This window comes from Furipterus horrens, unplaced genomic scaffold (assembly GCF_987537825.1).
Source record: "Furipterus horrens unplaced genomic scaffold, mFurHor1.1.pri manual_scaffold_4, whole genome shotgun sequence".
Lineage (NCBI taxonomy): Eukaryota > Metazoa > Chordata > Mammalia > Chiroptera > Furipteridae > Furipterus > Furipterus horrens.
In genome coordinates, this window is record NW_028327174.1 from 196,450,933 (window position 1) to 196,463,932 (window position 13,000).

A 13,000-nucleotide genomic window follows, 5' to 3' on the forward strand; every position below is an offset into this window, starting at 1 on the left:
TGGCCTAATATGATTACAGTATAAATAATAATGAAAGGTCACTAATCAAAACCCAAATTAAAGTAACTATCATACATCATTTGGCATCCAACAAACCACCGAACAATTTAGAATGCTGAGACCGACTATTTCAGTGCTGGAGCGGTTTGAGAGAAAAGAGCTATGCTTACACAACGTTGGTGCTGGGTACACAGCTTCCCAGTACCGATCAACAATTGAACTGTGCGCATTCTTTGGCCCAAAGACCCCACCTGGACTGCTCTATCTTACAGAAATACTCACACGTGCTCATAAATATGCCCGATAAATATGATCACAAAAACATTTTATACAATTTTTAAAAGCTGGGAGCAACTCAAATATTCATCAATATAGGAAAATCTCTGAAGTGGGAAAATGACTAAGGAAATAAGAAACCAGACTTTTTAGACTATATCTGGTCTCTTTGCAAGACTCATTCTGGATTTCAAGTCAAGCTGCCTATCATTCAGCGATCACTTCTCTCCGTCACTATGTGCCTAAGGTGATGTCAGGCAGTAGTGGGCAGGCAGGCAATCCGTTCCTGGTCACCTGCACGAGTTTTCCCTGACAACCCCCTCCCCTAAACAATTTGGACAGAATCTCCAGCACAACTATGCAGGCATTTCCCCTGGTGTTAAGATCCTTATGAAAAAGGAACAAGGGGCAGCAAACTACATCCTTGGGGCAAGGGGTGGGAGGTAGGTAGGTAGCACATGTGGGCAGTGATTTTGAGAGAAATGCATGTAATCTGTTGATTTCACAGGACCACTCAGGCTATCTCAAGGGCAAATCACACTTTCAAGGATTAACTCATTAGTAGGCTACTCCTTGAGCTAAACCCACAGCTGAAAGCCAAGTGGTCAATTAAAACCTGCTCAACCAGACAGATGCTTCTAGAGCCCGGGATCCCTAGGATCTAGGTTCAGGTTTAGTCTGAGAAAGAATAATGAACGATCTATCCCATCACACCAGGAATGATGTTTTCCCCAGAGTTGAGCGCAGGGCCTAACAGAGCAGGTACTCAGGGACTCTTTGAGAAACTGGGCTCATCCTGTACTTACATGACCCTAAGCATGACTGTTGTCTTCAACTTTGCACTCTGAGTATCTCGCTTGCCTCATTCTAGTCCTGGCCCCATTGAAAACTGAGTAATTTACTTGTTAAATGAAAAGGAGCAAGACATATGAGTCAATATTTTTTATTCCCACCCAACTGTTATATGATGAGATGCTTAGTTTTAGAAAACAGAAGTTTCAGGTTTTGAAAGGCTCCTTTCTTTCCTAAAGGTTCTTTACAAAGAAGAGAATTCTCAAGAAATATCAGATAACCTATCCCACTGGGCACCATTTGAGTACAGACCCACACAGAGAGGCAAGTCAGGTCCTTGTCAAATCACATGAATGTCTACATTCTACCTGGCCTCCTCTATTATAGAAGAAACCATAGGTGAAGAGGCTGCTCAGGAAATCCCTGTCACAGCTGGGGTGCCTGTTATAGACTGTTGCTACCTAACTACTTACCATCCTACGAACTCAGGTCTGAAGGAGGACCATGCATCACAGAAATGTTTGCAGCAGACCACTCAAATGTCAAGTATATGTCCCAGAAGAAAAGACAGAATATAACAACACTAAAGAAACTTATGGGGATACTGTTTTACTAACAATATAATAAAACATCAAAGGAAATCACCTCAGCTTTGACAACTAGTGTTGAGGATTCCAGATTAGTCATTATCTTCCATTAAGAGACATCTCCCATGACTGCAACTGGTATTCTGCCTGGTTTTTGTTTTGTGATAAATATTTTCATTTTTCCATGTTGTCTTTTACATAGCCAATTTTAGCAGCCCAAGTGCTAGAAACCTAGGTTTTATTATTTTGCTACTATAATGTTATAATGACAGCCTCAGTACTTGTATATTTTCTAGCGCTTGCTGAATTATTTTCACAGCAAAAATTCTTAGGACTGGTTCACTGAGTTGGAGACTATGGAAAGCTTTGTGACTCTGGCTCCATTTCTCTGTCAGTGGGTCAGTTCCCCTAGTGATCAGACCCATCTCAAACTGCTGTAGCTGTCTAGAGTCCACCAGCAGAGGGCAGCATCCTCCAGACTAAGGAGCTCAGGATGAAAGCCAGGCATGGCGAGTGGAGAGGAAAGGGATTAGTCAGAAGACAAAGGCAAGTCCACAGGACAGTGCTTGATCAGCGCTCCTGAGAGCTGGAAGGTGTGGTAGGTCCTGTCTAAGCAGCACAACTAGGGATCACCCACAACTAACAACTAGCAACATCGAACACTCTGTGTCCTTGATTCTTTACTGGCGCCATGATAAACATTTTACTTCCCCTTAAACAGGTGTGCATAGTGCTATACTGGCTCCAGAGACCATGCCAACCTGGATCCTGCTTGTAACACAGAGAACTGGCGCCTTACGCCGGAGAAGACTAAACAAACACAGCATTAGGCTGTTGGCCTCGCTTTGGCTATTTCTGTTGAAGGGAAGAATGGAAAGGGCAAGCACACTTATCTATCACAGATGTCCAAGTTCTCAATTCCCTTTTCCTTGACTTCACTTTAAACTGAGTTAGGTGCAAGGCAGGGATAGGCAGAAACGAGGTCAAAGGTAACCAGGAGACCGGAGAGTTAGGGCACAGGCCAAAGAAAATGGAAGCAACTGTAGCTGAAATGTTTTGGTGTTCATTTTACATCATCAGCCAAGTTGAGTCATCCTAAATTAGTCTCAGCTACAGTTTGCGCTACTCCAATACGGCAGCTCTCGAGAGCCTACATAAATGCCAAGTCCTTACCAGTCAAAAGTCTGGAAACTACTGGTAAGCTACTCACCACTCCCCCTCACTGGAATATTTATATTATTGCTATCACAGCCTGCATTACAGAGATAATGCAGCATTGATGAGGGTGGAGAAATAGGCTCTCATATCCCGACTGCTGTGGTGTTGGAGTTTGGGGGAGGGGTATTACTTACCACCTTTTAGTGTAAGTGTGGGGGTGGGATTTAAAAGCACCAAAATCTAAGTGTGTAAGTCTCTCACTTGGAAATTCCACTTCTAGGATTTCATGCTGCAAAAGTAATGCCACAGGTAAGCGAAGTATTGTACAAGTATATTGATGCAGCCCTGCTCATAACAGAGAACAAATAAAGCAACCAAATGTCCACTAACAAAGATGAATGAAACAAATCCTGGCCTAGCCATTCAATGTAACCATAGAAAATAGTATAAATCCTACCATGGAACAATCTCTAAGACAAAATACGTGAAATAAGCTAAAGAATAAAATAAGTGTATAGTTTTTGTTTTTTAAATAAACTGTGTATTTTGGGAAGTCTGGCAGAACATACACCAGACTGCCCACATTTAGGTTTTTACTCTGCCACTTCCTAGAAGTGTGACTTTAGAGTTGATCCTTAAATTTCAGTTTCCTCATAAAATGGAAAAAAACAGTATCAACTTCAAATGATTATTTCATTCATTCCTTTATATATATATATATATATATATATATATATATATATATAGCTATATCTATGAGGTCTGTCCAGAAGGTATCCAGCCATGTGATATAAAAAAGACTCTTTTTGAAGAAGATACAAGAAACATTGTACACAGGACAATGACACCTCAGTCCCTTCAAAGTAGGCACCTTGGGACCTCACAGTTCTCCCAATTGCCATCAGCTGCCCTGTTGTATTTTCCTGGATCTCACTGACAGTCTGAAATCTTCTACCCTTTCAAGGGTGATTTTAGTTTTGGGAAAAGCCAGAAGTTGCAGGGCGCCAAATCTGGGCTGTAGGGAGACTGAATCACCTGAGTGATTTGATGTTTCTCCAAAAAACTCTGCACAAGATGCAATGCATGAGCGGGTCGGTTGTCATGATGAAGCTGCCAATGATCAGTTGCCCATCGCTGCGGCCTCCTGAATCATCTGAATAGTTTCCGTGGAGGGATGTTCAAGCTTAACGCAAAATCTGATGCAGCTTTGTTTCTCTACTTGCTCAGTCCTTTTGAATGTGACGGCCACACAGTACACATGCTCACTCAATGACGTCTGCCACCCCCACTGACTAGTACAGTGAAATCATCATTGTCCACTCATTCCGGTCCACTCTCCTTGGCTGCCATGTTACATCGATGTTGTACAAACCATCCTTGTTATACTGACAATGGCTGGACTTTTTCCAGACAGACCTTGTATGTATATAGATATAGATATAGAACTGAACTGAATTGGTGCCCTACAGATACGGCAGCACAGCACCTAGCAAACAGCCAATGCTCAGAACACTCAGATGATGATGACAACTCTTAGTACTACCATTGCCACCTGTGGGAAGTGTAATTAAGGGCGTGACTGAAACACCAAGTTTTACACTTCCATATATAAAAAAATCTTCAGAATAAGCATGTATTACATTTATAATTAAGTTTTATACTAAAAGAAAGACATATGTCCACACAAAGACTTGTATGTGAATGTTCATAGCAGCATTACTCCTAATAACACCTATCTTATTCCATCAACTGGTGAATGGATAGATAAAACATACAGTATATTCATATACTGGAATACTACTCAAATATAAAAAAGCAAACTACTAATCTATGCTATGACATAGATGAACCTCAAAACCATTATGCTAAATGGAAGAAACAAGACACAAAGAACACACATTGATTCTATTTATATGAAATGTCCAGAAAAGGCAAATCTATAGAGACAGATAGTGGACTAAGAATTGCTTAGAGTCCTGGCTGAGTGGTTCAGTTAGTTGGCGCATCATCTTGTATACCAAAAGGCTGAGGGTTGACTCCCAGCCAGGGCACATACCTAAACATACCGAGGTTGCGGGTTCAATCCCCAGTTGGGGCACCTATGGGCAGTAGCCAGATTGATGTTTCTCTCTCACATTGGTGTTTCTCTTTCTCTCTCTGTCCCCTTTCCTCTAAATTAATAACATATTCTTGGGTATTAAAAAATGAAAAAAAATTACTTTGAGTAAAAGTTGGGAATAGGATTAATAGTAAAGGGACACATAAGGCATCAAATTGGGTTGATGAAAATGTTCTAAAATTGATTTACGGTGACTGTGAGACAACTTGGGTATATTTAACAAACATCACTGAATTGTACAATTAGAGTGAAATATATAAGTGAAATATGCTTCAATGAATTAGTAAAAACAGTTGGAAAAAAGATGTTTATAAACCATGCATCATTTTATGCTCATAGAATGCTTTTCCCTTTGGAAAAGGACTTTTACTTGCATTATCCCATTCAACCCTCATGTGCTCATGTGACGTAGACAGAGGAAGGATCATGCCCCTCAAAGAGAAAAGAGAAATGATGTGCCAAGTTACATAACTAGACTGTGGCCACTGCTAGCAAGTAAAGTAACCAGAGCCCTGATCCAAAACACAACTAAATCAATAAATGTGGCAATAAAAATGTGCCAAAACTGTAAGATGCCAGGGATAATCAGTGATCACACTTTAGATGAATACCGAAGGGCATGAGTTTTTTAAAATCTTAAAACTTTTTGAATAAATGTGCATTTAAGAAAGATTACATAAAAGATTGCTTTACCTCCCTTCCTATATTCTGCCTAAAAGTGAGATCATTATGGATACACACCTACTCTCAGAAACAAGAAATTTCCCTTCAGTAGCTCCAACCATGCTCAGCTTACAGTGGGGAGTCAATGCATGCTTCTAACCTCTATGAAAAATAATAGAAATTTAAAAAACTTAATTTGAGCATTATTCTAACTGCATCCCGCACTTCATTTGTACAGAAAAACTGTATAAAAATGACGAGATAAATTCAAACCATAAGTCATATGGAATATTCTCTCTCTCTCTCTCTCTCTGCCACACCATTAATTTCTGGCAACCACATTCCTAAAAAAAAACAAAAGGCTGCCTGCATCTGCACTCTCCACAGCCTTCCCAGCACCAGGAAAGCAACTAAGAACTCAACAAACGCCAAGTACGACCAACCAGTACCCTCCCCCAGCGCTCTCCTTCTGTGACCGGGTACACAGCACTGCAGTAGGAAAGGGCTGGTTCTGTGTAAAGCCCCTGTGTCCTGTGTCCGTCACACTAAACAGGGTTCATAACGTGGGTGATCTCCCTTACTCCCATCCTAAAACTGGAAAAATTAGTTCAGACAAACAAAACAGCAAATGTTTCCTTAGCATTTTCTGTTGATCACTGCTGTTTGAAAGATCAAGGCTCTTGATTTATTAAAACACTTTGAACTTAAATCTTGACAATTGAGATAATTTTACCCAGTCAAAATCTCTGAAAAGAAAGGCCTTACAAATAATTGGTAAACTAGAAAAGATCGGAGATCAGCAAATTACAAATCCTGGACTACTATAAACTATTTGGGATTTATTTTTGTCTTCATACCTGCTATTATATACTTAGGATTTAGATGTCTAGAGAAGTTAGAGGCTATTAGGAAAAAGCCACAAACAAATAGTTTTGGAATTCTAGGCAGACCAAGAAAAGTACTGGAAAACCTAACAAAAAGGCATGAAACTAGCTCAACCCTGGCTCTTGGGGCCCTCTAATAGATATAGATCCTGAATAAGCAAGGCACAATGTACAGCAGGGTTCAATTTTTACACGACTTTATGCATAGAGAAAGAGACCTTGGAAGTAGTTAATAAACCCATGGGTGCTAAGGTACCTCATAGTAAGGGGACTATGAACCTCGACCAGGCGGAGTACTTCTAAAGGTCCAGAAATATCTGTGTTGTGTCTCTGTAGGAGGTGGCAGGACCCTCTTTGCCCCTCTTAACAGTCAACCGTCTGCAGAGATGGTGGCATGACAAAAAAGGGAAAAGAATTGTCAAAATTGCCCTGGTGGGTGTGGTTCAGTGGAATAAGCACCAGCCTGTGAACCAAAAGGTCGCCGGTTCGATTCCCAGTGAGGGCACACGCCTGGGTTGCGGGCCAGGTCCCCAGTTGGGGGAGAACAAGAGGCAACCGATGGATGTATCTCTCGCACCTTGATGTCTCTCTCCCTCTCTTCCTCCCTCCCTCTCCCACTCTCTCAAAGCAAGTAAAATTTCAAAAAAAAAAGAAGAAGAAGAATTGTCAAAATGAAGTGAGTTGAAGAAAGGTAAGGATATAATAACAGGGTACAAAACTTTATCTTTGGTGAGTTCTAAATTGTCAGAGGGTTCGAGGTAGGATGGGCAGCAGAGTTCCGGCAAGCCAAGAGCTAGTAAGGAAAACTGACTCTCTGCAGACAACCAAGAGCAATGGCCTGTACCTGTGGGTCCAACTTTCTAGAATCATAATATGTTTTTAAATTTCCCTTTCCTGTCCCTGAGTATTAAGCAAAGAAAGCCTGCTTTCATAATTCTAGCCCTATCTCAGTTGTACTGAGGTCTATTTGGTAGACCACATAAGCCTCCTTCCTACCCCTCTTTTTCTTCTGTACTTACTGGGCCCTTACTTTGTGCCTGGCACCAGTACTAAATGTTTTCTGTGTACCATCTTATCAAAATCACATAAGAAGTCTAGAAGTAAGCTTACTGGCCTCACATTAGTGATAAATTGAGACTCTGAGAGGCTGAGTAAGTTGCCCTAAGTCAAACAGCTCATAAAGGGCAGAGCTAGAATATGAACCTAAGAATGCCTGAGTATTAAAGCACAAGCTCTTAACTACCATGCCGTGTGGCGGTAGCAAGGAGGAAGACAATTCAAACCTCTGGTGACTTACAGGGGAGAAAGTCAATTCACTTGTGAAGACTTCTTTCCAGATATATGTTGGGTGTTCTATTTTTCTTGAGGGTTGTGACAGTTTCCTTGTACATTGTGGCCAGAGTAGGATCATAGTCACAGGTTAGCTAGGCTAGCAAATCAAAGGATCCTGTCCTCAGGCAGATGAGAGCATTACCTTCTGCTTTTTCTTAGTGAATTTTCTAAAGACTTCCTTTTCTATCTCATTCTCCCTCTGACTAGTAAGACCTCAATTAGTTTGGGTATCTTCTCTTCTGAATCCCTCTTGGCATCATGTCCCTTCCCAGCCTGGGGATATGATGGATGGGAGTTATCCTCAGACACACTGACTACCTAACAGAAGACCATGAAAGAGGTTCCCAAAAGCTGAAATAAAAAAGTAGATCCCAACACAACAGTATCTCCCAACAACACAAAACAACTCTTGAGATATCAAATATTGTTCAGTCAAACCTTGCTATTTGAGCATCGCCATTGGCTGAGTTTCTGCAATCTATGCAGTGTCTTGGGTTTTGCTCCAGATCCGTCATATTGCATTAGTGCCCTTCCTCCTCACTGCCTACAGAAGTAACAGCCTTGAACATGGCAGCACAATCCGTTTGTCCTGCTCTAATTCCTTTTCGACATTACTCTTTTTGCTGCTAACATCCTTCCTCCCTACTTCCCTCCCCTTTCCTTTCTCTTTCTCCCCCTTCCCTTTCCTTCCTTCCTTCATGCCTACCAGCCTGCCTCAAGTCGTCATTAGAGTTATCTGAAAAGATGCTTAGGTTCTGCCAACATATATTTTGTTAACTTTCTATCACAAAATGGTTCCAAGAAAGAGCAGGATATTACTTGTAAGGAAAGCTGCAAGCCTCTCAAATTCATTTCCAGAACACCCCAGCGGACACAAAGAGAATGGTCACGAGGGAAATACTTGGGTTTGAAGTTACAGAATCTCAGTAAGTTGTGCAACAGCTCTGCCACTGACTAGCTGTGCGACCTTGAGCAGGTCTCCTGTCTGTCTGTCTGAGTCTTAGCGCTCTTTTAAACTAATGGGGTTAAACCCCAACTTCAATAACCCCACAGGAGCTGCTGTGATCAGCTGGGATAATATATGTGAAAATACTCTGAAAGAGCTGCAGTCATGGTATTATTAAGAGTCACAAACATGATGACCAATATTCACAAGAATTTCTAAGTCCTGTATTGTTCATTAAACCTAGGGTGATAGTTAATTTTATATGCCAATTTGATTGGCTATTAGGTGCCCAGATAATTGGTCAAACATTATTCTAGGTGTTTCTATGGATGAGTTAACATTTAAATTGGTAGACTCTGAGTAAAGCGGACTGCTCTCCATAATGTGGGTGGGCCTCATCTACCCAGTGGAAGCCTGAATAGAACGTAAAGACCAGCTTCCTCTGAGCAACAGAGAATTCTCCTGACAACTGCCATTGGACGTAAACTGAGATATCAGCTCTCCTGGTCTCCGGGCTGCTGTCCCACCCCAAAGATTTTGGACTTGCCAGCTTCCATAATTATGTCAGCCATTTCATTATAAAAATGTCTTATCTACACACACACACACACACACACACACACACACATACACAGAGCCCATCTGTTTCTCTGGATAATTCTGACTAATACATTAATACATCTAGGATCTAGTTTTGTTTAGAATTCACAATGATCATCCTATGCTCTAATAATAAGGGACAAACATGTCATGGATAAATTAAATCCAGAGATTTATCTCCAGAGCTCTTTTTGCATGGCAGATCCTGATTTATAAATCATGTATGTTCCCAAAGTCACATATAAGCCAGCTTCCTGGAACTTAACAAGGCTTTTCTCAACAATAAAATGTAGCTTAAGGACAAAGGGTTGAGAAGCTTCCTTATAGGAGTGACTAACAGTGACTAAAACATGCTTGTTGGATAAGAGCAAGAACCAATGCTGTTCTCAGAAAATGCTTTTGGAAGAAAAGAATACGACGTTGTTGGGCACTTCCCGTGTGCTGAGCACTATAATGTTTCACATATATATTTTTCAACCTTTAACACCTGTAAGACAAAAATGGTGTTTCCCATTTCTGCAAATGACAAAACTGAGCTCTGAGAGATGAGACGTCTTGGCACCGGTCACCCAGCTAGAGTATGGCAGAGCTGTGCTCAGCCTGACTCCACTGACCTGTCTAGACTCTAGGATAGACTAATATGTCACCACCCTTATTTTTTCTTAAAGTGGAGGTGATGAACTATGAAATATCGCCTTCCCTTCCTCCACTCGCTCCTAGACGTGGGATGGCAAAAAATCTCAAAAGGTAGAAAACAAGAAGCACTGGGCTGCAGCAGGCTTTGAAAACACACAGGCTAAGGGGTTTTCAGCAGGATGGCAAAGTGAACAGTTCCATTGCAGCACATCTTCACAAACAAGAGTAAGAGGGGTTTTATTTTTATTTTTATTTATTTATTTTTAAGGAAAGCAACAGAAAGTGCAGTGATTCCGATGAACTAAATGTAGATGGGGAAAAGATGCTGTGGGGGGGGGGGCGGGGTGTGGAGCTTGGTTTTTACATCTTAACAAGCCAGCATATCCTCTGTGCTGTGACAAGTCAAGTCAAAACCAGGTCAAAAAGGCCTCTGTCTCCTGTAGTGCTTCCTTTCCCATCTCAGATGGCTTTCAGAATCCATCCTGAATTCCCATCACTCCTGCCACAAATGTATATACACTTAAAAGAGAAAACTAACTCCGCATTTTGTACTGTTCTACAGCACCCACCAACCAAGAACTGGAACCTACGCTGGGTGGTGTGGCTCAGTGAATTGAGTGCTGGCCTGTGAACCAAAGGGCCTCTGGTTCGATTCCCAGTCAGGGCACATGCCTGGGTTGAGGGCCAGGTCCTCAGGTGGGGGTGAGTGAGAGGCAGCCACACATCGATGTTTCTCTCCCTCTCTTTCTCCCTCCCTTCCCCTCTCTTCAAAAATAAATAAAATCTTAGGGGAAAAAAAAGAATTGGAACCTGTAGAACGATGAGTAGTAATAAAACAAGAATTGTTTGTTATTATGCCAAATTAATTAATAAATTCAATTTAAACTACATTGAAGTAGGCCATGTAGAAACCAGTTGCATGATAAGGTATTTTTCTACAACAAAGAATGATAGCAGGTTACTTAAGTGTAATTACTGTTGCAATTACATCACTGGTAAAATGTTGCAAGTCAAGTAGTTTCAAAACATACTCATTCATCTTGATCATTTAGACAATCCACTTATAACCATGACTTCAGAATAACTCTGTAAGAAGGTATCATTATCCTATTTTATCCCAAGTGCAGAGAGCCAAGACCCAACTCCAAGTTCTTCCTTTCTCAAAGCCATCTCCCAAAGCCATCAAGATCTTGTCCACTAGGCCTCTCACTTTCTTGAGATGTCCTGCTTCTAACTTCCTCCATTTCCTGGGAGAAAGAATGGTCTCTTCCTGTTGTCTGAACATATCGTTCTGTGTACAGTGTTGGATAAACACTTCTGTAGTTACAGCTTCCCAGACATTCCAATCTAGAGAATAGAGTCATACCTGCCAAGTTCTCAATCACTGGCATGGTTTTTCTAGATCAAGTGGTCACTGGCATAGGAAAGATTAACTTCCAGTGATACTGATTTTCCTCCAAATTTTGGGGGAACTTTATCTCATCAATCATTTGTTAAATTGTAAATACTTTGTGAACGAAAAGCAAGAGCCTTTTCCAAATGAACATTTGAGATACTAAAGTAGTAAATCATGTTTCCTAAATTTTTTCATTCATATAATCAAGAAAGCAACAGAACCTGCAAAGACAGTTCTAAATCAAAACAAATTATTTATGAACATACAGCTATACTGAATTCTATCTTAAGAGTACAATAACTATATAATACCCCCCAATTCTTCTGAACTGAGCCATTCCAGTTCTACCAATCAGCATCTTCTTAAAAGTACTAGAGGCAGCCTACTGTAGGGAAAAGAGCAGGATTCTGAGATCAGAGAGACTTGGATTCCAATTCTTACTTTACTATTTTGCACTTTTTTTTTACTATTTTTTTTGCCTTGGGCAAGTTACTCAATTGCTTAGAGCCTCGGTTTTCTTGTATAAAATAGAGATACCACATCCCTCACCTCTTATGGTTACTGTAACATAAAAATAAATGAATATATCAGGCAAGGTCAGTTCCTGGGATATAGGGAGGTGTGTCCAATAAATGGCAGTAGATGCTTAATGAATGCTTGTTATGAATTGTTTTTAAAGTCCTATAAGGAATATATCTCTTGTTCCTCATATGACCCAGAGAGAAGGAAATGAAGATTGGTGATAAGATACAAAGTAGTAAAAACCATCCCTACTTCCAATATTTCTACATTTTAGCATTTCTTTCCCAAATTAGTTAGAATACACAACTGGAAGTTGGCTTTAAGATGAAATCTCTGGATAAAGGAATCTTTTTCAGTTGATTATAAATTAAAAAAAAAAAAAATCTATGTACTAATATCCAAATTGCTACAAAGCAAACCCATTTCTACACAGCTTACATTTCTGCATCACAGCTCTAAAGAAATGAAGCCACTCTGTAATCCCACAGATTATGCCTAAAAATAGAATGATGGGCCAGCTATCAGATGCATACACTATAGGGAAAATGGGGCCAAGAATCTCTCCCCAAAGACCATTATAACTCTTCTGGCACTTTCTCCTGCAAAGATGAAAAACTTAAATCTATTCAATTCCAGCAGCTACTACTTTTTTACTGGATTAGGACAAGGGCATGAAATTTTGAAGACTTGTGAAATCTCCCCAAATTTGCAAAGTGCTACTCCTATCCAGCTTATAACAGAAACATCATGCGTGATATGGAATCACTGCTTCAACATAGTCCCCCCACTGTATTTTACAAGTTTTACTTTTTTCTATGTACTCTTCCTTCCAGAACTATTTAACTTTTTATTTTAATGAAATGTGATCAGAACGGGGTTCTAGTCCAGATTCTATCATTAATTTACTGAATAATCGTAGGCACACACATCTATGGACCTTGTTTTTCTCACCTGCATAATGAGAAAGTTGTAGGAAATATCCATGTAAGGATATTATTCTGCTCTGATGCTCTAGGATTTTCTGAGCCTCAAAACTTCTAGACGGACTGAACAGAAGAGAGAACAAACACCCCCCTGTAGCTAACCAAT